Raw genomic sequence first — 26,581 nt, forward strand, 5'->3', positions numbered from 1 at the left:
AGGTGGCGTGCACTTCTGAATCACAGGGCTTTAGTGGGGGTAGGGGCGTTGCTTTGTTGTTGTAGCTGTCCTGGAACTCACTCCATAGACAAGGCTGGCCTTGAACTAAGATCAGACTGCCTTTAACTCCCTAGGGCTAGGATTAAAGGCCTGTGTCACTCTGGCTTTTTTATTTTTTTTTTATTTTTATTTTTTTTAAATTGTGCTATCCCTTGTGTCTGACCAGGAAGCAGCTAGAGCTGGTTTTCACCTAGGGCTGTTCTGAGGGAAAGGAAAGTCCATCTCTTTCTCTGGAGCTGCTTCAGTCCACCCATTGGAAACACCCTTTGGAAGCAGGTTGACTACCACAAAACCTGTGAATGCTTTGAAGGCAGCCAGAAGAATTTAATTTGAGAGAGCAATCCAACAGGCAAGTGGGAGCTCTTTGAGAGTGAGGCTGAGAGTTTCTTCAGGTCAGTATGAGGAAGACCACCTGGAGAGAAGAAACTTGAGCCCCTCCTCTCAGTGCTGCCAAAGGGTCTATATTCTTACCTACTAAAAAGCAAGACAAAAACAAAGAAGGCCACAGCGCACCAGTTGCTATAACTGCATTGGTTGGTGCAGGGCACTGATTGGCTGTTGGTCACCTGTAAATGCCAGGCAAGACTTTTGACATATGCTCAAAACCAGTTTCTTTAAACACCACCTTGGCTTTCTGTGATTAGGAGAGCATTCCCGCCTTACAAAATTTTTATGGTGAAAAACACAGTAGAACAGTCACTACAATTTCTTCTTTTAAAAAATTAGTACCTATGGGAAGAGGCATTTTACACACATACATGGATTGTAAATAAAGGTTTTGTCAACAATACTTACCTTGATATTTAAGACGCACACTGATGATTTCCTAGACAATGCTTTGTTTCATTCTCTTCTAGTTTCAAAAACTCCTTTGAGGCTGTGGCTATAGCTCAGTGCAGAAGAATATACTTAGTATGCACACAAGACTCTGTGCTCAATGCCTGCTGCCTCCCTCCAATAAAAATTCTAAATGTAACCCACTCTTGATTTGGAATATATTAAAGAGATAGAAGTCACAGCTCGCAAAGCACAAACCTAATTACTTGACTCAATAAACATTACATTCTCTGTTTCCCTTCTTCTCTTTAACTCTTGAAGAATTTCCTTCCACTGCTCTCTGATGCCCATACTTTGTGATGAAAATTCTATGGTTAGGCACACAGTTGCTCTGTGTGTGTGTGTGTGTGTGTGTGTGTGTGTGTGTGTGTGTGTGTGTAATTTGTTATTTTGTCCTGGCAACTTATAATATTTAGCAATTGACCACTGATTTGACTCCCTGGGTAAGAAGAACAGGTCTGAGTCGAAGGGTTTAAATATCAGAGGAGACAGTGCCGCCAAGAGAGGAGCCTAAACTTCTACTTTAGAATTCCTCTTAGACCCTGGGCTGACTCTAGTTGTTCTTGTGCATGGAAGAATCTGGAGCACTAGCAGAGAACATGGAGCACTAGCAGAGAACATGGAGCACTAGCAGACAGCATGGAGCACTAGCAGACAGCATGGAGCACTAGCAGACAGCATGGAGCACTAGCAGAGAACATGAAGGACTAGCAGAGAGCATGGAACACTAGCAGACAGCATGGAGCACTAGCAGACAGCATGGAGCACTAGCAGACAGCATGGAGCACTAGCAGACAGCATGGAGCACTAGCAGAGAACATGGAGCACTAGCAGACAGCATGGAGCACTAGCAGAGAGCATGGAGCACTAGCAGAGAACATGGAGCACTAGCAGAGAGCACGGAGCACTAGCAGAGAACATGGAGCACTAGCAGAGAGCAAGCCCTGGGACATGGAGAACAGCAAACATGTCCGAGGCAGCCCAGTACTGAGAGATGTTGGGGTTCAGACCCATCCAAACTGGAAAGATTTTGGTGACTCTTCTGAACTTTCAGTGATGCTCCAGCAAAAGAATAACCTAGGAGGAAGAATAGTGCTTGTGAGTAGGGAAAACCCAAACAACCCCATCAACAAAGCTATGTAAACTCAACCAGGAAATTTAATCTCAGGGTAACAAATGAAAATGTTCACAGCCAGATAGCAGAGCCTAGACCTTTTGCAATTTATTGTCTCAGCAGTTTATGCCATAAAATTATAAATCATTAGCTTTGGTAAAGATCAGGAAAAGTGACCAATTTGCCATTTGTTGAAGAGCAATGTGGATATGTCTACAGTTAGTCCTATGTTTGATTAAAAAAACATGGCAGAAATTCTCCATAAAATTCTTCATAAAAACTATAATTTACACATTTGAGAAATTCTAGACAAAAAACTAAACTGAGAAATGCTGGAGCTAACTGATGCTATAAACCAAATGGACTTAGAAGATATTTAACCCAAACACAGGAGAATGTACCTGCTTCTCAGCACCTCATAGAACTTTCCAAAACTGACCACATGCATGGACAGAAAGCAAGCCACAACAGACACACAAGAAAACTGAAACAACACCCTGCACCCATCTGACCACCATGGATTAAAGCTGAATATCCACACCAACAGAAACAATAGGAAGTTTACAAATTCATGGAAAGTGAACAACTCACTACTGAATGAAAAATGGGTCAAACAGAATTCAGAAAAAATTCAAACCTTTTCAGAATTGAACAAAGATGAAAATACAACAAACCCAAACCCACAGCACACAATAAAGACAATTCTAAGAAGTAAGTTCATACCATTAAGTACCTACATAAAAAAATAAATATTTTTTTTTAAAAAAATGAGAGATCTAATATTAGGAACTCAAAGGCACACCTGAAAACTCTAGAGCAAAAAGAGGAAACAGCACCCTAAAGGAGTAGACAGCAAGAGACAGTCAGACTCAGGGCTAAAGTCAATAAAGTAAAAACAAATCACACAAGGATGAAGTGAAGAGCTGGTTCTCTGAGAATATCAAGACAGTTGACAAACCTTGAGCCAAATTAACTAAGAAATGAGAGAAGATCTAAACTAATGGAATCAGAAAAGAAAAGGGGGACATAACAACAGACACTGAGGAAATCCAGAGAATCATAAGGACACACTTAAAAACCTGCACTCTACCAAACTGGACAATCTAGAATAAACGGACAAATTTCTTGATATATACCACCTTTCAAATTTAAAGCAAGATCAGACAAGCAATTTAAGCAAACGTATAATCCCTTGTAAAGTAGAAGTAATCATTAAAAGTCTTCCAATTAAAAATAAAAGTCCAGGGTCAAATGGATCCCATGCAGAATTTTACCTAACTTTCAAAAAGAATTAATGCTAATACTCCTTGTAGTGGTTTGAATAGGAATGCCCCCATAGAATCATGTGTTTTAATACTTGGTCCATAGCGACTGGTATAATTAGGAGGTGTGGCCTTGTTGGAGAAAGTGTGTTTCTGTGGGGTGGGCTTTGAGGTCTCAGAAGTTCAAGCCAGGTCACTTCCTGGTGCCTTGATCTTGATGTAGAACTCTCAGCTCCTTCTCCAACACCATGTCTGCCTGCATGCCTCCATGATTCTTGACATGACAATGATGACCTAAACCTCTGAAACTGGGAGCCAGCCCCAATTAAGTGTTTTCTTTGAAAGAGTTGCTGTGGTCATAGTATCTCTACACAGCAATAGACACCCTAACTAAGACACTCCTCAAATTGTTCTGTAAAATAAAAACAGAAGAAATATAGCCTAATTTTTTAAGAGGCCACAATTACTCTGATATTGAAATCACATAAAGATGAAACCAAAAAAAAAAAGATTACAGACCTATTTTCCTTATGAAAATAGAAGCAAAAATTCTCAATAAAATTCTTGCAAACTGAATCCAAGAATACACCAAAAAGATCATCCATCATGATCAAGTAGACTTCATCCCAGAGATGCAGGGATGGTTCAACATATGTATATTGGTAAATTCAATCTCCCATATGAACAAACTGAAAGACAAAACCCACACAATCATCTCATTGGATGGAGAAAAGGTCTTTGACAAAATCTAACATCCCTTCACAATAAAAGTCCAGGAGAGATTAAGGATATAGGGGGTCATACCTCAGTATAATAAAGGATATTTACACAAGGCCACAGACGGTATCAACTTAAATGGATAGAAAATCAAAGCAATTCCACTAAAATTAGGCATAATTCAAGACTTTCCACCGTCTCCATACCTAAATATAGTACTTGAAGCCTTAGCTAAAGCAATAAGACAACTGAAGGAGATCAAGGGGATGCAAATAAGAAAGGGAGAAGTCAAAGTGTCTTCATTTGCAGATGCTATGACAGTATACATAAATGTCTGCGGTGAGAGATAGCCCTTCTGTAGCTGTGACCATATGCTGCTCCCATTGGTTGATAGTAAAAGCTGTTTGACCAATATCCAGGCAGGATAGTGTTAGACAGAACAATCAAACTGAGGATTCAGATGAGGAGGGGCGGAGCTGGAAAGATGTACTGCCAGGGATCAGCCTCAGCAGAAAAGTGGGTGTCAAATCTGGGAAGTCTGGAAGGCGAAGCAAGTATTCGAACACAGGATTCTGATGCAAGCTGACAGGCTATCAGCTGCAGGGCAGGTTCTTCTCTTCTTTCTCTCTGCCCTGAGAGTCAAACCTTTATTGTAAATTTTACACAATGAAATTGATTCTTTTTTCTTTTTTAAGTTATTAAAAAAAAACTAGATTAATAGAAATGGGTTAATTTAAAAGTAGGAGCTAGCTAGTAATAAGACTGAGCAACAGGCCAGACAGTTTGTAAGTAATATAAGTTTGTGTGTGATTATGTTATTATCATTATTACTGCCCAGATGGTAAATGAAAGCTCTGTTTCTGTTTACAAATGGTTCTAAATTTTTGCCAGGAAACACTTATGGCTGATAAACACTTTTCAGCAAAATAGCTGGATACAAAATTAACTCACAAAAATCTGTACCCTTCCAGTATAAAAACGACAAGCAGACTGGAAAACAAATCAAGGAGACAAAACCTTTTTCAATAGCTTCAAAATATAAAATCTTGGGGTAACTCTAACCAAGCAAGTGAAAGTCCTGTGTAATAAAAACCTTAAGACATCAAAGAAAGAAACTGAAGATCTCAGAGGTGGAATGATCTCCCATGTTCTTGGATGGGTAGAATTAAGGTAGTGAAATTGGCCATCCTACCAAAAGTAATCTACAGATTCAATACAGTCTTCCTCAAAAATCCAATGCAATTCTTCACATAAATTGAAAGGAAGATAATTCAGCTTCATATGGAAACACAAAAGCTCAGCATAGCTAAAACAATCCTGCACAATAAAAGAATCATTGGGAATACCATAAGTGCTGATCTCAAAATGTACTATAGAGCTATACTAATTTTAAAAAGCATGGTATTAGCATAAAACCAAGCATGTTGATCAATGAAATTGAATTTAAGACCCAGACATAAATCCTTACACCTATGGACACCTGATTTTTTTTTATAAAGAAACCAAAAATACACAATGAAAACAGACAGCATCTTCAAGAAATGATGCTGGCCAAACAGGACAGCTATGTGTAGAAGAATCCAAGAAGATCTGTACTTATCACCCTGCACAAAACTCTGCTCAGATCAACTAAGGACCTCAGTATAAGGCCAGATACACTAAATCTGATAGAGGAGAAAATAAAGACTAGTATTGAACTCGTTGGCACAAGAAAAGATTTTTTAAACAGGATACAGATAGTGCAGGTACTTAGAACAACAATTCATAAATGGGATCTCATGAAAATGCTCTGATTCAGAAAAAGTGACAGGCTACAGAACAGGAAAAGATTATCAACTATACATCTGAAGGAGGGCTAATATCTAAACTATATAAATCACTTTAAAAAGCCAGACACCAAGAGAACAATAACCAATAAAATGAGGTACAAATCTAAACAGAGAGTTCCCAAAAGATGAAGCACAAAAAACCTGAGAAACAAAGAAATGTTCAACACCCTTAGTCATCAGGGGAGTGAAAACCAAAATTACTTTGAGATATCATCTTAAGTCAGTCAGAATGGGCAAGACAAATAAAACAAGTAACAGCGCAAGCCAGTGAGGATGTGGGGCAGAGAAGCGCTCATCCATTCCTGGTGGGAGTGCAAACTTGTACAGTCACTATGGAAACCAATGTGGTGGTTCCTCAGAAAGCTATGAATAGATCTACCTCAAGATCCAGCTATACCACTCTTCAGCATATACCCAAAGGATGCTTCATCCCGCCACGCGAACACTTGCTCAACCTTGTTCACTGCTGCTCTCTTCATAACAGCCAGAAACTGAAAACAGACAAGATGTCCATCAGTGAATTAATAGAGACAGAAAATGTGACACATTTGTACAATAAACTACTACTCAGCTGTTAGAAAAATGGAAACCTGAAATTCACAGGTCAATGAATGAAGCTAGAAAAACATCATTCTGAGTGAAGTAGCCCAGACCTGAAAATAAAAATATTGTATTTATTCACTTACATGTGCTTGCTATCTTCACAATAACTGTTCTAATTTTATAGAAGTTCATTAAAATCCATAGACTTGGGTCTGGTAAATTTTAGTGTGTGGTATTTGGATTTTGTAAGTTCAGTTTAATAAACTTTTTTAAATAATTTTTTTAAAGTAAGAGCTAGCCAGGCGGTGGTGGCACATGTCTTTAATCCCAGCACTCGGAAGGCAGAGGCAGGTGGATCTCTGTGAGTTTATGACCAGCCTGATCTACAAGAACTAGTTCCAGGACAGGCTCCAAAGCCACAAATAAATCCTTTCTCAAAAAAAACAAAAATAAATAAGTAAATAAATGTAAGAGCTTTCTTTATAGGACTTAAGTTGCATAGGAAATAAGGCAAACAATTGACAAGTGGGCCTTCATGAAATTAAAAAACTTCAGCAAAAGAAACTGCCAATTGTATAAAAATCAGAGAGCACAGAATGGGGACTGTAAAATGGGGACTACAGAATGAGGGACTATAGAACAGGAGACCACAGAATGGGGACTACAGAATGAGGGACTATAGAACAGGAGATCACAGAATGGGGACTACAGAATGGGGGACTACAGGACAGGGGACTACAGGACAGGGGACTACAGAATGGGGGACTATAGAACAGGGGACCACAGGACAGGGACTATAGAACAGGGGACTACAGGACAGGGGACTACAGGACAGGGACTACAGGACAGGGGACTACAGAATGGGGGACTATAGAACAGGGGACCACAGAATGGGGACTACAGAATGGGGGACTACAGGACAGGGGACTACAGAACGGGGGACTACAGGACAGGGGACTACAGAACGGGGGACTACAGGACAGGGGACTACAGAACGGGGGACTACAGGACAGGGGACTACAGGACAGGGGACTACAGAATGGGGGACTACAGGACAGGGACTATAGAACAGGGGACCACAGGACAGGGACTATAGAACAGGGGACTACAGGACAGGGGACTACAGGACAGGGGACTACAGGACAGGGACTACAGAATCGGGGACTATAAAACAGGGGACTACAGAATGGGGACTACAGGACAGGGGACTACAGAATGGGGGACTATAGAACAGGGGACCACAGGACAGGGACTACAGGACAGGGACTACAGAATCGGGGACTATAAAACAGGGGACTACAGAATGGGGACTACAGGACAGGGACTACAGAATGGGGGACTATAGAACAGGGGACTACAGGACAGGGACTATAGAACAGGACACTACAGGACAGGGTCTAAGCAGAGACTGAGTTTTAATTTCTTGGCTACCCAGAACCGAATAATCAAACATTAACTATATTAATTAGAACACTGTTTGTTCAATGGCTCAGGCATATTCCTATCTAACTCTTACATTTTAAATTAACCCACTCCTATTAAACTATGTATCGCCATGAGGTTGTCACTTCCCAGTAATGTTCTGGCATCTTTCTTTTTTGGCTACTACAAGCCATGTCTTCTTCTTCTTCTTCTTCTTCTTCTTCTTCTTCTTCTTCTTCTTCTTCTTCTTCTTCTTCTTCTTCTTCTTCTTCTCTCTCTCTCTCTCTCTCTCTCTCTCTCTCTCTCTCTCTCTCTCTCATGTGTGCTCTCACTCTCTCTCTGTTCTGATTTCTCATCTGGCTTTATTCTGCTAAGTCATTGGCCCAAACAGCTTTTTTCATCAACCAATAAAAGAAACACATATACAGAAGCACATCCCACATCAACAGGAGATTACAGAACAGAGGCCTACAGAATGGGGGCTCTGCCTGCTATATATCTGACAGAGAATAATACCTAGACTCTATGAAGAATGAATAAAACCACTAAACCTTATGAAAATAAACAACCCAATCAAAATGTAAGTCCTAGATCTGAACAGAGAGTTCTCAAAAGAGGAAATACAAACTGCTAATGAAAAGTTGTGAAGTGTTCAACATCTGCAGCTGCTCCAGTTCCCTTTCTGTTGCTATGATTCAAAAAAACAAAACAAAAACACTAGTATGCAAAGCAACTTACCTCCCAAAACAGGGCTGTTTGACTTTTACCTCTAGGTCACATCCCATCCTTGAATGAAGTCAGGACAGGAACTCAAGCTGAAACTAAAAGTCAGGCCTGCTTGCTATTCCGTGTAGCATTACCTCTAACCAGGGATCTCACAGCTAAGAATGAACACCAGAAATCATGGAGCAGTGGTTCTCAACCTTCCTGACCCTGTGACCTTTAATACCATTCCACACGTGGTGGTGACCCCCAACCATAAAATTATTTTGTTGCTACTTCAAAACTGCAATTTTGCTATTTTTACAAATAATAATGTTTATCTCTGTGTTTTCCAGTGGTTTTAAGTGACCCTCTGAAAGGGTTGCTTGACCCCTAGAGAAGTCGAGACTCACAGGTTGAGAACCAGTGTCCTAGAGGAATGTTTGACTTAATTAATATCTGATATTCTTCCGTTGGCCTCCTTATCTATGGGAAGGCCAGCCATTCCTTTGCTGAAGGCGCATGCAGGTGCGTCTGTGAGTACTGCCTTTTATCTGTGCCCAAGGCCAGGCACTTCTAGCCAGCAAGCATCTTCTTAGGTTAGGTGAAGCATGATTAATAAAAACTCAGGGTTAGAAATCAAGGTTCAACCTGAAGATCCAAAAAGCAAAACAGCCAGCCACTTGCTCTTACCTCAACCTCAGTCCAAAATGGCGATCCTGCCTCCTGGAATCTCAGAAGGACTGTGTGTGAGAACTGTCTTCCCTCTGTCTATATTCCCCTCTAGGGTTCCAGTTTCTCTGGCAACTAGTATGGCTACTGAAATTAAAGGTGCTTGTCATTTTGGCTACTTAAATTAAAGGTGTGTGTCATTATGGGTACTGGGATTAAAGGTGTGTGTCATTATGGCTATTGAGATTAAAGGTGTGTGTCATTATGGCTATTGAGATTAAAGGTGTGAGTTATCATAACCTGGTCTGTGAGGCTGACCGGTGGGACTGTTTCACTCTCAGATCTTCAGGCGGTCTTTATTTATTAAAATACATTTGAAATGCCACTACAGTTAGCCATTTGTTAGGTAGACATTTGTCAAGTAGCATTCTAGGCATCCGAACTCTGACTGTAGTAGTCTTTTTTGAAGCAATGTCATCACTAGAAGTGTCTGAGGGTGGCAAACAACTTCATAAAGATTACTTTGAAATGCCAATGTTTAGATGTACACGTTTAAGTTGGAATGAGTACTTACAGAAGCCAGAAAGCAAGAAGGGATTCATAAGAAATGTTGAAAAGGAGGAAACCAAAAATATGTTATTTGGACAGTCAGTCAGGAGTGGCTCAACCCTTTCTAGGTCTGAGCTGGCAGAGGACACAGATGGCTCCTCCCACCCCCAACTTTCAACCCCTCCCCTACCCCACCCCAGACTCTTAGGTCTCAGGGGAACACAATCAACCAGGAACCAGAGGTGTCTGGCAATTGGGCACCATCATATCGAGTGTTGCCAGAGGTCTCTTGGTCCAAGCACTCTAGAGAAGAAAAACAACAGCTCCGTGCCATGCCTTGTGGCTGGAGTGGGCAGGACTCAACCAAGCACCACCTCTGACCCAAACAAGAGGCCTGGCACTGGGCCATTGGGCACCATTTTGGTGAGCGAGTGCAGGAAATGGAAGAGGGCAATAGGAAGAATGGTTCATGGGCTGGGAAGAGAGGCGAATTTGAAGAGTTGAAGGTGGTGAGGAAGAAGCTGATAAGAACAGCCTGATAGCCACCTGAGTACAAGGTGATGTTCATCCCTGAGCTATTGCCGAGGGCCAGATCTTGATCCATGGCCCTGAAGCAGCTGAGGGGGGGTGGGACTGTATTGATGACTGGAGCTCCTGTTGCCACTGAAGGCTGTGCGAAGGCCATGTTGGTATCCAAGATCCATGCTGCCTCAGGCTCATGCCAATCTGAATGTCCTGAGCTGCCACTTTAGGCCATGGTGATATCTAGAGAACCAAGCTGCTGCCGAGGTCTATGTCTGGATCCGTGAGGGATCCTCTGCAGCTGGGGTCTGTGATGATGTCATTGGTCCATGAAGGGGTCATTAGAACCGTGCTGTTCTGAGCCAGTCCCACCCTTCACTGACCCTGGGATAGCAGGTGCTGTTCCTTGCTGGGTACTGCAGCAGAAGACCTGATCAGGGGAAAGCTGGCTCCCCACACTCATGCTGGAAAAGTTTGCCCCACCCCTCACCACAAGTGTGCACCACACCTGGGCAGCACACTAGAGTTGACCCTGTTGTTTGAGAGAATTGGTCCTGTCCTCCACCAGCTGCAGCACTTAGTAGAGCAAGGAAATGACGAAACGCCCGCCACACATGCAGAGGAGTTGGAGTCAGGTGACTTTGATGCCGTGCATCCTAGTACCTCCACAGCCTGGAACCTCGGTGTGTTTAGTATGTTCGTCTACAGACATACAGAAGAGCCGGACGGGTTAGCTGCTATCCTTCAGAGGCCTCTGTGGGGAAACATTCTCTGGCTATCAACATTTGTGAGGAGGAAGCTACGGCTTCTAGTTCTTATCCACTCTAATCATGGTCAGTAAACTCTTGTACCTTGTAGCGAGCTGCGTGAAGCCACACCTGATGGCAATGTAGAGAGCTGCGTGGAGTCACACATGATGGTGCTGGCTCCCGCCCTCCGCAATCCCGAAAGCGAGTGCTGTGATAATCAACTTCTAATATCAACTAGGCCTGACTTATGCTATTATCATGCAATGACTGTCAGCTGCTTGCATATGTGTGGACCTATGGGCAGTGCCCACCTGGCAATCTGAGGTTGGCGGCCCAGGCCTACTTAAGGGCTGGGAGAGGAGAGAGGGAGAGAGAGAGAGAGGGAGAGAGAGAGAGAGATTTTACAATTGTCAAAAGGTCCTGAAATAAAACTGCAGTGAGAAGAGCTCCGGTGGTCACGTCATCCTTGCTGGACGAGGGGGGCCGCGACAGTTGGTGGCCCGTACGGGGACAAGACAAGTGGTGCCGTGTACGGGGATCCTCCAAACCTCTCTCCGTGGAGCCCAGAACTTGCTGCAGTCAGGGGGTGCACCAGATAATCCTCAGGTAAAGATTGGGGATCCGCGAAAAAAGTGGGTTTTCCACTCTCGCTGGTAGAAGGGAGAGTGGGGGTAATGAGAGCCACGACCAAAGTGGACGGTTTAAAGTAAAACTAAAAGAATGGGATTTTAGAATGGGCGCTTCAACATCACACTTGATTTTTCTGGCTCTTAACGAGCTGTTAAGGAGCGCATTGGAAAAGTTTTTGACTGAATGTGACACAATTGCTCCTTGGTTTGCCGTCTCTGGCAATCTTAATGTGTCATCCTGGGACAAGCTTGGTAGAGATCTGAATTTTGCTGCAGAACAAGGTACGCTAAGGAAGGGAGTTAGATTCATGTGGTTTGAATTACCGAGACCTCCTGAGTTTGCAGTGGAGAGTGAGCAGCTGCGGCTCCAAGGCCAAGCAGCGTTGAGGGTCTGCGAAGCTGCAAACACCCAGGACCTGCCTTGAGGACCAACAAGGCCAGAAGGCTAGGCCACTCCCAGCATGTGCCTCAGGGCATAGAAGTGCAGCACAACCTTGATAAGATCTGTTGGCCTGGACCTCTGTCCCTGCCCCGGGCAACAGGAAAAGAGGGGATCTGTCTCACCCCCGTGGGGTCAGGGCTGTGCTGCCATGCCTAACTTCCAGCTCGGTGGGGAGGTAGAGTCTCCGCCTCTCCCCAGTCGCTGCTGTGACCTGTGTCCGAGCGTGGCTGGAAAATGACAGTAAATTGCAGTAAATATCCTTAAGAATGCAGCGTCCCCACTCAGCAGGAAGTAGCCAGAGAGATTGACAACGTCCAAATTCCCTATAAGATAATTTAAGCGGGGTTCCTTCAGAGCAGCAAACCTGCTTTCCTGAGTTCCGCTCCACTCCGTGCACCAGTCTGGACCCAGAATGAATGCAGCTGGAGCAGAGCTGGAGCAGAGCATTGCTAGGTGGCTGTGGTGGAAGGCACATTGCCTCAGCAGTCGGTGCCTAGCCTGGCAGATGCCACAGCAGTGCTAAGAGTATCAGCAAAGCAACAAGTGCTGGAGCTGAGACAAGCTGGAGCACAGACCCCACAGGGCTGCCCGAGAACGCAGCGTAGCCGCGGGGCAAGGAAAAGGCAATGGCAGTTTTAGGCTCTGCACGCTGCTGAAGAGTCTGTGACAGAGCGAATTTAAATCAAGAGACTGCCCTATTGTAAGAGCAGGTACCTGTGGGTACTGTTTTAGCCAAAGGGTTGGTAGAATACCATAGCCCAAATGGGAGGTTGGGTCTAGTGGTGATTAGGAACCCTACTGCTGGCAATCTCAACACCTGTTGTCATGGGCATTTATCTTTAAATCCTGTGTAAGATCAGACAACCCATGAGAATACAGCATATGGTCACTTAGCAGAAGCAGGATCAGCTGAGCTGCTAGGGAAGCCAAAGAGGTGCACGAGGGAGAAGGTGTCTTCCATGCACTCAGCTGACAAGAATGAATGTGCCACGGGGGTATGGCAGCTGGGGTATGTTAAGAGGCAAGTCCATACCCTAGTCTGTCAGACATTTCTATCCATCCAGGGCTGTGTGTGACCAGCATTCAGTATGAAAGATTAACCCATGCAGCTAATCTGTCTAAAGAATTGTCTAGATATCTTTTAGGTAATTGGTCTGGTGAATTCAAAAACAACTGGAAAAGCTGCAGATGACGATTGCGACTGCAGATTCCACACGCATGGATACCAGCCTGGCAGAAGGACTATCCTCCTGGATCACTCCATGGATCATCTGAAGGAGTGGGCGGGAGTAGTAGCCCTAACAGGCTTAATGGTGCTTACCTCCCTGGTATGCCTGTGGTGCGTCTGTCACATAAGGGTTTCACAGCATTGCAATGCAGTTATGATCATTCAGGCCTTCACGGCCATTGAAGCAGGACAGTCTCCCCAAGTTTGGCTATCTTAAAAGAGATAGAAGCGAGCACAGGATGCGAGGCTTGCGCACTGCACTTGAGGTAAGCATACATCAACCTCAAGAAGAGCAAGTCTGATTGCATGTGGGTTGGTGTCTAACTCCCACCTCTGTAAAAAGACACCGGACAGGTCTAGTGTTCTCTGGGTGAATGACACTTGGACGGACACTAGCACATGTTCCATTTTTAACAGAGATCAGACCTCTACTCTTGCCTGTAGCTTTACAAAACAAAAAGGGGGAACTGTAGCGAGCTGCGTGAAGCCACACCTGATGGCAATGTAGAGAGCTGCGTGGAGTCACACATGATGGTGCTGGCTCCTGCCCTCCGCAATCCCGAAAGCGAGTGCTGTGATAATCAACTTCTAATATCAACTAGGCCTGACTTATGCTATTATCATGCAATGACTGTCAGCTGCTTGCATATGTGTGGACCTATGGGCAGTGCCCACCTGGCAATCTGAGGTTGGTGGCCCAGGCCTACTTAAGGGCTGGGAGAGGAGAGAGGGAGGGAGAGGAGAGAGGGGGGGAGAGAGGGGGAGGAGAGGGGGGGAGGGGGAGAGAGAGGGGGGGAGAGAGAGGGGGGTGAGAGGGGGGGGTGAGAGGGGGGGTGAGGGGGGGTGGAGGGGGGGTGGAGGGGGGGTGGAGAGAGGGGGGAGAGAGGGGGAGAGGGGGGGGAGAGAGGGGGGGAGAGAGGGGGGGAGAGAGATTTTACAATTGTCAAAAGGTCCTGAAATAAAACTGCAGTGAGAAGAGCTCCGGTGGTCGCGTCTTCCTTGCTGGACGAGGGGGGCCGCGACAGTACCTGGGTCAGAGAAAGAAGACATGGCCATAACAAAGACCAAGGCCTGGGATCCACGGGAAATTACTGTAAGGGGGCAGGATGCGCGAGCCATGAGAAGCGAGCCAGTGACGGGTGAGCTTCAGGGTGAGCTTCAGCGGACCGCAGTGGTTCTCGGCCTTTCTAAGACTGTGACCCTTCCGATACCGCGCTGCATGTTGTGGTGCCTCCAACCATAAAATTATTTTCATTGTCACTGTAAATTTGCTACTGCTATGAGTCATAAAGTAAATATTTTGGGGAAATAAGTTTGTCAAAGAGGCCACACCCCTCAGGCTGAGAACCAGTGCTGTAGTCTCTGTTCCTGTACCCCCTCCAGATTTCTGCCCTGAGTCCCTGCCCTGGCTTCCTTCAGTGATGGACTTACGCATTGTAAGATGAAATAAACTCCTCCCTGGGATGGTTTTTATCACTACGGTAGTGTTTTTATCACTACAATAGAAGCCCTAAGAGAACATATATGAATTGTCAAAAACATTTTTAAAAAGATGCAATTGTGGTATAAAGGCAAGATTTAAGAAGAGTTTTAAAATTAGTTTTTATGAAACAATTACACAGAAACGCACTGAACTAATATTGTCATTTAGTTTTTATTAGCCGTACCAGACTCCTCACTCTCCAAAAGTGTATTTGACCCATACAGTCTATATGTGCCTTCAAGCTGCTGATTTCAGGGGAAGAAATGGCAAATCTTGGCATCACACACACACACACACACACACAAAAGCCTTGTTTGCACAAACTCAGTCTGAAAGCAGTTTGTGAAGATGTCAAGTAATATAGGTGAGGTCATGCAGTAAGACAGGGGGTTCCTAAAATGCAGAGGCTGTACTGCTGCTGACACAGACACACAGGAGGAACTCAGGATGCGTGAGTGCTCTGTGAGGGTGGCCTGAATTACCAGGAACACATCAGTCCTGATGAGGCGCTAACTGCATTCAGGTGCACTTCAATCAGAGTCAGATTATGCCATTAAAATTAACGAGGCACAAGAAGACTTTAATGAATAAAAGAGGGTTGGTATTGAAGGGTTTTTTAAAATGCATTTTGTTCATTTGGCAACAAATTGGATAGCAGTGCAATCACCTCACTCCGGTAGCAGGTGAACAGTTTTAGTTCTTAAGATTTTGTTGAAGCAACAACATATTTGAACTGCCCATTCTACGTCTCTTCAAAGTTCAGTAACATAGCCTGAAAAATAAGTTTAATGGAAACAGACACTAATTTATATGCATTTGCTAGCCTTTAATTAAAAAAAACCTGAAACTAAATATTTAGCCATTCTCTCTTTGATCCAAATTTTCTCATTACATTGCTATGGTGTTTTTCTCTCTTGAAGTTCATCAAAATGTTGAGGTAAAACACCCAGCCATCCTCAAGATATTTAGCAGTAAATTAACTTGGGAGGAAAATACAGTATTTGTCAGTTATTTGTATGTACTTTCATGCTTGGCTGGAGAGTACCAAAATGAAATAAGGGCCAACCTCAGGAAGGTGCAATGTGGGATTGCATATTCTAAATGTGGGTCCAGCTCGAGAAATTTAATGCTGGTTAAGCCTTCCATCTCCTTAATTTACTCAGATGAGTATTTTTGCTCACGTACTAGTATAATGAGTCCTACAACTCATAATTTAGGATGTTCTAGAACACAAGATGCTCAATAAACAGTGGGTATTATAAGTACTAAAAATGCCCTGTTTTGTAAGAGCACATTCTACATTCATGCTGATGGTTTTTGTTATAGGAAAGAAATTATATACTAACGAAACTTAATTCATAAATTTAAGAATAGATTTTTTAAAAAGTAAATAAAATAAAGATGCAAAATGTGTTTCACGGCAATCATGATTTTTTAAAAAAAACTTTAAATGTCAGCTGTAAAATACATGTAGCAATGAATTCTACCTCTTTGGCCATTTTATACATACAGTTCAGTGTCAGTAAACCCATCTACATTCATAACCATCACCACTATCCTAGGCATCAGTTTTACAAATATCCACCACAGGACAAAAACAACACACAGACTCAGCACCGTCTCCATCTGGCTTGCTGCCCTCCAGGGCATCCTATCTGGAGAATGAAAGCCACACACACACAGTGTGGCTGCCGTTCTGATGTGACCCCTACTGCTGGCCTTCCTGTGGAGCCATCACGGGCACACTTGTGCAGGGCTTCCCATCCCCCCACCTCATTTTCTTCTCACATGCTCATCAGTGTCTGTGTCAGCCTTTCCCACTAGACCACAGGTTCCTCTGGGTCCTCTGTGCAATTCTTCACACACCTCATGATCCCACTTCCAGAATGGATCCAAACACGACCTTGTACATTTTCTTGGTCCATAGTGTTTCTAAAAATATCTACGAACTTCTTTTCCCATGCTCCTTGTTGTTATGCAGGAGTCTTTGGAAGACTGTGTTTATTATGCAGTCCTCTGAAATTATTTCATCCTAAATCTGATATTTTTATTCAGAGTTTTAGATTAGGTAGGCTATTTTTTAGTTCCTAAGTCTGTACTAAACATTCTGGTCTCTTTGTGATCACTTGGATGCCTTATAAAGTAGCAACAAATTAATCTCTCTTTCTCTGTCTCCCAGTGTGTGTGTGTGTGTGTGTGTGTGTGTTTCTGTGTGTGTAGATTGCTGGAAAGGGTAGAGACACTAGGTACTTACCTTTTGAAATGGGCTCTGCCTTGGTATTTCCCTAATCCCTCTCTTTAGCTGCTGCAACATACTGTGTTTAGGTTTTTTCAAGACCTTTCAAGACAAATCATTGTATGTGAAATCTATTCCATCGCTGATCCTTTCATCAGTTGTTCTGTGGCATTTAGAGTCTTATTTGTGCTTTGTGAGTCTGCACAGTTTACCTTCACCTGCGGCTGCTGCTTCAAGTCAAGGTCTCTGTCATTTCGTCTTTACAACCTAACAAGGTACTGGAAAACAATAGATATCAAAAGTGCCCTTTCTTGACGGAGTCCCATCAAAAAGGGGAAGTACTCACTGCAGGTAATACAGGAAAGTTTGCCAATCTTGCCACTTCCTTGAAAAGAAGGTGCAAACACTCATTTGGAGCACCTGACATGCTAACTTCTACGAACCGTGATTAGGGCCTTGAGTTTGAGAGACCTCAGAAGAGGCTGTGAGCACAGTTGGAAGGCTGCATCAGTTTTGCGGTTAGTGCTGTGATCCTATTATCTGTCATCTTAAAGCGAAGGATAGGAAAAGGGTTTAGACTTTTTTGGGGAGTAGCACAACTGCATCCCATTCCCATTTGTTGCTTAGCAACCTGAAACAACTCCCATTAGCAGCTTTTCCTGTGGACACTTCAGATACCCTTTCCCCTACTTCTGAAATTAAGAAGTGATGCTTAAGACTTGTTATTGAGGAAGAAAGCCAGCAATAAGGACCAAATGGTACGTGCCACGTATGCAGAAAGACTCTGTTTCCAGCATTGTGCTACAATAGTCACTCTTCTGAGATTTATGGGTCTGTGAAACAAAGAGATAGGCTATTAAAATAATATATGTTTATGTGTGTACTTTATTGCAAATTCTCGTTCTCTGTGCCAAAACTCCACGGCTTAGGACTCTTTAAAATGATTCTAAATTTAACACAGACTCATTGGATAACATTTATAAAATGGTGTATGAAGAAACACATAATTGTATTATCTATAAGCCTTACTCAAGGACTATATAACAGCTTTAAAAACATTGAAAGAAGAAACCTGATTAATAAAAGTTAAGAGACAGATCTGGCTCTTACCTTGACCTCAGTCTGAAATGGCAATCTTGCCTCCAGAAATTTCAGAATGAGACTGTGCCTGAGAGATGTCTCCTGTTTTATATTCCTCTCCAGGGTTGGGAATAACGGTGTGTACTGCCTGGTTTCTATGGTGACTAGTGTGGCTACTAAGGATTAAAGGTGTGTGTTAGCACTGCCTGGTCTGTAAGACTGAGCAGTGGGGCTGCTTTACTCTCTGATTTTCAGGCAGATGCCACTACAGAAAGGATTTTAGCAAAGAGGCTGCTACAGGATCACTGGTCCACACCTCACTTCTGCTTCAAACAATGAGGCCGAATTGATATGAGATTCCCCTCTGCATGCTATGAATGCCATTAATAAAGAAGCTGTTTGGGGCCTGTGATAGAGTAGAGCATAGCTAGGCAGGGAAAACTAAACTGCATGCTGGGAGAAAGAAGGCAGAGTCAGAGAGAAGCCATGTAGCCCTAAAGGAGACAGACGCTGGAACTTTACCTGGTAAGCCACAGCCTTGTGGTGATATACAGATTAATAGAAATGGGTTAAATTAAGATGTAAGAGATAGCCAGTAAGAAGGTACAGTTAATGGGCCAAGCAGTGATTTAATTGATTCAGTTTCTGTGTGGTTATTTTGAGGCTGAGCAGCCAGGAACAAACAAGTGGCCTCTAACAAGAGCTGGTAATTCATTTCCACCTTCTGCTGCTCTATTTTTCTATACCTTTTAATGAAATTCAATTAATGTCCAGAGGGTGCTGATCATCAAACTAGGCATTTACTTTTTTATTTCATATGAAACCTTTTCTCAGTTTTATGTGATCTACTGTAAAGTCTAGATTGACAACCCACAGTTTTACAATGCTGCCATGTTTTGGTTCTGATACACCTTCCACAGGACTGGCAGTGCTATTTTGGGAGACTGTGGAATATTTGAGAGGCAGGACCTAGCAGGGACCCACTTTTGAAGTTTGTACCCAGCCCAGGGTTCTTCTCACATTTCTGTTTCCTGACTACCCTAACATGACCAACTTTCTGCCATCCGCTCCTGCCACCAACGGAGCTGCATTGCAATGTTTTCCTGAAACAAAAATGAAATGAAATTTTCCTCCTTTCAATGACTTGAAAGTAACGAATACTAAAAGTTCTTAAAGTGATGCACTGCGAACACTTCAGTTTTACAATATCTGCTTCCGGATTCCTCTCCCTAGTAACTACCCTGTCGGTATCCCACATGACCCTTGAGCAAAACTGGCTGCCTTGAAGCTGCTTCCTCAGAAAGCCAGTGCATCCAGTCAAGACCATGAAGACACCAGGCTGTATGATACTCCCTGGTCCCTTTCACCAGGCTGACCATGCACCTGTCACTCAGAGAGGATTTGGGAAGGAGTGGATGTATAAAATGCTAGTGGGGCTGGATCTAATTCCATATAAGATGGCATAAGAAAACCGGTCTACTTTGCCTTCTACTCAGTATAGCCACAAAACATAATACAGGGATCAGCTAGGGCACACACATCAAAACTGGGGAAGCAGAATTCCAAGAACTACTGAGCTAGTAAGTAAACAGTTACTACCTCATGCTATTCCCTTGCCAGATGCATGACTACCTGGGTTTAGAAGTGGGCACCTGGGCACAGAGAAAACTCTAGAAAGCACCCCTGTTCCGTAGGGAATGGCAAAGTCTAATACAGGAGAGTTGGTCCCCACTTTCGTTCTTTCTCCCCTCCCCTCCGTTCTGCTCACTCTCCCCCTTGTCACTCTGTGTCTCTGTCTCTAACACTGACACATGCAAGCTGTAGAAAACTGGTATGGGGGCTGTCTGGGTGTTACAGCCATGCGTGAGTCACTCATGGTCCTGTAAGTAATCTTAGTGAACCCACTTACTTCATCAGCTGGACTCAACAGCATCTTTAAGTATGCCTGCTCCTTCTGTATTTGGGGTGAATAGATGCTTCATACACATTTCCCCCAAATAAGCATGGAGTAAAACTTAAAAGTATGGTTGAAGCATATCATCAGAGGCTCACGTCAGGGGTCCTCATCAGTTACTCTTTACTAAATACTTTGAGATAGGCTCTATGGCTGAACTTGGAGCTCACTAGCTGAGAAAGGCTGTTTGTCCAGCAAACTCCAGAAATCAGCTTCTCTCTGCCTCCTTGGCACTGGGATTATAGCGATCCACCACCACACCTGGCCTTCTCCATGGGTTCCAGGTATCCAAACTGATGCCCTTGACCTTATGTGGCCAGTACATGCATTAACTGAGCCACCTTTCCAGCCCTAAATTTACATCTTGAAGAAAATAAAAAACGTGTTTGGTGCATAAACTTCCTTTATTCATGCTCTGGTACTCCAGAATTTTTGTTTGCTTTTGTGGGGGGGGGGAAGGAGGGGGAGGGGGAGGGAGGGAGAGAAGGAGAGAGAGAGAGAAGGAGAGAGAGAGAAAGAGAGAGAGAGAGAGAGAGAGAGAGAGAGAGAGAGAGAGAGAGAGAGACTCTGTCTCCTATGGCTTCTAGCCACCTCCTTACACATGCTGGTGTCATACTACCATGCTCAGTCCCTTCCATATAAACTGCTAACGTTGAATTCACCAACTACTAACTGTGTCAAATTGTATCGCATGCGGTGTAGTCCAGTGGTACAAACTCCAGTTAGTAATGAACCCATCAAGAGACAGCAATGAACTCTGTTTTGGGTACCAGAAAGGCAAGGCCAAAGCCAGTTGACCAGCTTTATGAGCCAAAACTAGTAGAGAATTTGTGAGTACCAGATGGGCTACTTAACCTGGGGATGAGCTTCCCCCATCTTGCAGTCATTGCTGTTTTAACCATATTAGCCAACTGGTTTAATAATTTTGATTCAGTATTCACTCATTTATCAAATATTAAAAGTTTTCTTGTTTTATTAATCTTCAGGTTCATTTAACAAGAATGTAATGCCAGCTATATAGCAATCATGAGTCACAAATAAAGCCTAAATAGTAAAAACAGGACACAAAGGATCAATTTCATTGGGGGACCACTTTTGTTTTTAAGCCCTAGCCAGGCAGGAGAGGATATGGTAAGTGCTGAAGTGTCTTGTATTACCTTCTTTTCTGAACAGGACATCTAAAAGTAGCATTTGACTCACAGTACGTGTGCTGAGCATGACGTATGAAATGCCACAATGAAACCCATTAACATATATGCTAACTAAAGATTAACTTCAAAGAGGAATTAAAAGAAATTGCCAAGTGATATAAGCCGCTGGTATACAGAGAAGGAAATACAAGAGATTGTTAAACAAGTTCATAATAAACAAACTGAAGCTCCATATACCCATAGGTCATGTTCTTCTATATGTTGTGAGAATTCTAATTGGTCTTAATAATAAAAACCTGGAGTCAGATATTGGGATAAATGCCGAAAGATCAGAGAAGTAAAGGAGCCACCTACTAGAGAGACCTTTTACCTCTACCGAATCCTCAGCCCCAAGTGGGCAAGATCCTGTCTCCTCCACAAATCCTCAGACTGAATGCCTTGAGCTCCTGTCTCCACTGGCTTTATATTCCTCTCTCCAACCAGCCATATCCCTTCCTGTCTCCACCTCCCTGGTGTTGGGATTAAAGGCGCATGACTCCAAGCAATGGGATTGAAGTTGTGAGCCATCATCACCCAGCTCTGTTTCTCTTTTAGACTGGTCATTTCGTGTGGCCCAGGGTGACCTTGGACTCACAGAGATCCCTCTGCTTCTGTTTCTGCGTGTTGTGATTAAAGCTGTGTGCCACCACTGTCGGGCCTGTATGACTAACTAGTGGCTAGCTCCACACTCTGATCTTCAGGCAAGCTTTATTCGTTAGATCACAAACAAAATATCACCACATCTATGACTGCTTGGCAACAACTCAACTTCGTCAACATACTCTTTGGGGAAGGGTGAGAATCTGTTGCTCTCACCCATTGCTTCCGGGTGAATAAACAGGCACAAGCTCTAATGACTAATCAATGTCAACATAGGAATGCATGTTCTCTGTGTTTCTGGATCAAATACAGGCTCATGTGTGCTGGGCAAGTGCTTCACAACGGAGCTACACAGTGAGCCCTTGGGTTTTTAGACACCAGAGTGGGTCGAGAAGATGGCTCAAAGGGTAGAGCACTTGCCATGCAAGCATTTAGACCTAGAGTGTAGGTTTCGATCCTGAGAACTTACATAAAAATGTCCGTATTGACACTGACCATCTTATGATCCATTTACAGTATTTTCTCAATTGCTCAAATCATTCATAGCATTTATTTGGTTTCTTGGGCATAGATGTAAATGTTATTTAAAGACTGTGTCTGGTAATTCCAGCATCTAGGTCATTTTAAAGCTATGATGGTTTTGGGGACTGGATAGAGATGCTGAGGGGGTTAATAAAACACACTTCCAGTTGTATCTGTGAGGGCATTTCCAGAGAGGACAAACAGGTGGGAAAGCAACTTAGAGGAAAAGATCCACTCTGAATGTGGGGGACACCACTCAACAGGCTGGGGAGGCAGATGAAAAAAGTGGGAGAAAGCTGGTCAGCTCATGCTCACTCCCTTCCCGAGTGCAGGTGTCACTGCCATTGTGCACAGCTGACCCTCCTGACTGTCCCTGCTGCTGTCCCTGTGCACAGCTGATCCTCCTGACTGTCCCTGCTGCTGTCCCTGTGCACAGCTGACCTCCTGACTGACTGTCCCTGCTGCTGTCCCTGTGCACAGCTGACCCTCATGACTGTCCCTGCTGCTGTCCCTGTGCACAGCTGACCTCCTGACTGACTGTCACTGCTCCTGTCCCTTGTGCACAGGTGACCCGTCCCCCTTCACTCTTCCCATGCAGGTTCATACCAATGAGTCTCAAGGAATCTTCTAGACTTCAACTTTGGACTATGCCCATCATTGCCCACATCACCCCCGTTACGAGGCTTCTGGCTTTTTGGAGTGGGTAACTATTTAACTGAACAACTACTAGGCACTAAAGTTCCCCAACACATCAAGTTTGAATTAACATCCAATCATACAAGCCAATCCAAAAAGAATCCCCATATATTTCTTTCTCTCTTTTTTTGAACCTGTCCCTCTCGAGATCTGGATAATGCAGGTGGCATTTAGGGGGTGGTTATTTCTGGTAAATGTATCGCATGTTTCTAGTTCTTTATGTATCAAAATGTTTTAGATTATTATCCTGGAAATGGTGAATGCTATTTTGTACATACTTCAAGTTCTATTTTATTCCTCAAGGGGAAAAAATACCAAGCAAACAACTGAGGTGTTTAGGCTTGCACTGTGAACTTTGTCTCACATTTTGTGGTTAGCAATTGCCATCTCAGTTCATTTTTAAGATTCAGAGTTTGTCATGTGTTTCAGAGACCAGTCCTTGAGTCCTATGTGGTTCACAGAAGCGGAGGATGCGCTCTTGCAGTTCCCCACCCTCTACAATTCACCAGGTGTGACTGTTAGACGATGCTTTGATGGTCTTCACAGACTGAACAATGGCGACTCAGATTCTATTATGGGTTCAGCCACTCCTCCTCTGCCACCTGACTGTGGTCCACTCTCCAAGCAAACAGTATCCCTTCCCCAAATGTGTATTGGAGGGGACATTCTGTCATGCACATCTTTATGTTCTGACCCCCTCTTCAACTGTTTGCTTACTTTTCTGAATCTCACAGTAGCTTTTACAATGCCTGGTGTTTATAGATAGCATCAGGTTGAGAAACGGTTTGTGAAGTTTATATCATCATATAAACTCCTTTTGTTTGACACATAAACATACATTATCCATGCCAAAACTACACTAATATAATGAAGAGTATATAGCAGTGTCAGTTTCTTGAACTGGGCAATATTTACACATAGGTGTTTTAGACTATGTCTATATACTTCATATGGTATATACTTTCCATGTTACTCCTTATCCTGTATCCTTTTTAAGATGCCTTGTGGCTATTCTTGGTTGTCAACTTGACTACACAGGGAATTAACTAAGTGACTTGGTACACATGTGAAGGTTTTTAATTAAATCATGTTACATGGGAAGGCCCGCTTTTAATCTGGATCTTTTGAGGTGGGAAGAGTCACCTTTAACCAGGGCCACACCTTTCTGCTGGCGGTTTGTATAACAGACACGAAAGAAGGAAGCCTGCTCTCTCTGCCTGGCTGCTCGATGACAAGTACATTTTTTCCACTGGCATTGGAACCCACTTCTTCGGGATCCCAGTGTATTCTTAAGACCAACTGAAGCATCTAGACTGACTGGGCACTGAGCAACTACTGCATTTTTGGACCTTCCCTTGGTAGACAGTCATTGTTGGATTAGCTGGACCATAACATGTAAGTCAGTCTAATAATTCGTGTGTGTGTGTGTGCGCACGTGTGTGTGTGGTTTGTAAACCTACCAAGTAATTCTCAAACACCTCTTTATCATAATATATATATATTCACTCTATCAGTTCTGTTCCTCTACAAAACCCTAATACAGATGATTTACAATATGAAAAAATGAAGTATATCCCTTGATAATAAAACCCTTGGCTCCTCTCTTAACATTTTTCTAACATTTTGCCATGAAATAATATATTTAAACCAATAAGTAAGAGTGAAAATTGAATAAAAAGATAATCTCTTGAAGTATAAATAAATACCCATTTAAGTCTTACATTGGTATGGATAACTCAGTAAAGAATATTTAAAATGCATTCAAGTAAACAATGCTCTGTAGTATTTAAAACGCACTCAAGTAAACAGTGCTCTGTAGTATTTAAACAGAAGAGCACAACTACAGCCTGAGATTTTGGTTCTAAGTCTCATTCTGTTTCTTAGTGGCTGTGTGGCCTTGAGTAAGTGGCTTCGGCTCTCTGGGTTTATTTCCTTGTTGTTAAATGCAGAAAGCATTAGCTACCACTCAGGATACTGGGTGGGTTAGTTAGTCAGGGACATAGTGTAACTATCCCTGTAGCACCTATAAGCTACTCAGATACTCTCTATTACTAGTAGGAACACTAGTGCTTCCTCATGAACTCCAAAGGATTTAATCTATGACCTGTTTACTCAACTACTAATCTTCATCAAAATAAATAGAGGTGCCCCCTCACTTCCAGGAATCAGATCTGCAAGGAAATTCAGCGTTAAAAGAACACGTTTTTCGTTGACTGCGCCATCTAGTGGTATACATTGTGTTCAAGGCTAGTTACCCAGAAAAAAAAATAAACTGTCACACGGAGTTGAAATGTCAGTAGGCTGGAGCCAACTGGCTGAAGCCACAAAGGCACCGAGGAGCCTCTCGCTTCCCATTAGCTCGGGATTGTTTTTGTATTTTTAAGCATTCTAGTATGTTAGTGGCATTTACCATACCAAATCCCAATATTTTTATGACATTGATTTTATGAATATAGTAAGGAATAAGAATAAATTATGTGGGAGGCATTTAGGATACAATAAAACAGGAGGGTTTTTGTTTGCTTGCTTTTTTCGAGACAGGGTTTCTCTGTAGCTTTCGAGCCTCTTCTGGACTAGCTTTTGTAGACCAGGCTGGGCTCGAACTCACAGAGAACTGCCTGCCACCACCTCCTGGGTGCTGGGATTAAAGGTGTGTGCCGCCCCGCAAAACCGGAATATTATGCAAAGAGAGCGGTATATGTAAATCCTGTGCTAAACAAGTACAACAGCCACATAAGAAAACGGGGGGAAGGCCTCTTTGTATAGAGTTAAGAAAGGACAGAGATGGTATGAAGTCAGACTAGTGACGTTGGCAGGGGCTTACACATGCTCAAGAGTTTGGCTATCATCCTAACGGTGAGAAAAGATGGACGGGCTTAAGCAGGAAGGCACCAGTTAGACTTGGCACACATTTTCAAAAGTTCACCTGTGGAAACAATTAAGGCAGGAAATAAAACTGTCTGCCCAGATGAGCCGAGGTGATTTGGACCACACAGTGAAAGTTGAGGCAAGGGAAGAGGAGTCGGAGAAAAAGAAAAAAAAAACAACAGCATAGGAGGGGCAGGGAAGTGGACAAACATTTAAAGAGGCAAAATGAATGGAGAACTAAATGCATATGACAATGCCATTTCTCACCGAGCACTGGCTTGGGCGCTTTCCTGGAGGGGCTGACTAATAGGACGGAGGACTAGAATTATCTTGAAGAAGGAACTCTGGCCACAAAGTGTGAATGTTCCAGGCACGGCTATCACGAGTACCACTCAGAGCCAAGAGGTGCTCCAAAGGTCTTCTTTAGACTTGTATCCCAGCGACACCCCAGCTTAGGTTCCCTCCCACAGCCGATTTCATTACTTAATTGAGTTTTCCAAGTCCAGTTCAAAGGGCATTTTAACGAAGACCTTCCTCCCAGCATTCCTTTCGTGTCTCTCCCTCTAAATTACACATTTCCGGACAGCACAGACTGAGCGCTCGTCTTCGTGTCCCGGGAGTCCAGCGAACGCTCTGCAAACACCATACAACCCACAAACTAAGCCACCTTCCGGA

The 26,581-nt window shown here is 43.4% G+C and overlaps 1 long non-coding RNA gene across 1 annotated transcript; it reads right to left on the reverse strand.

Annotated features, from left to right (window-relative positions):
• On the reverse strand, positions 1 to 26,579 carry LOC130887245 (uncharacterized). Its single transcript, XR_009058359.1, has 3 exons — positions 26,174 to 26,579; positions 6,199 to 6,310; positions 1 to 1,974 (listed from the first exon to the last, which is right to left on the reverse strand). It is a non-coding gene; the product is annotated as an uncharacterized LOC130887245 (long non-coding RNA).
• Positions 26,580 to 26,581: the final 2 nt, after the last annotated feature.

This window comes from Chionomys nivalis, chromosome 15 (genome assembly GCF_950005125.1).
Source record: "Chionomys nivalis chromosome 15, mChiNiv1.1, whole genome shotgun sequence".
Lineage (NCBI taxonomy): Eukaryota > Metazoa > Chordata > Mammalia > Rodentia > Cricetidae > Chionomys > Chionomys nivalis.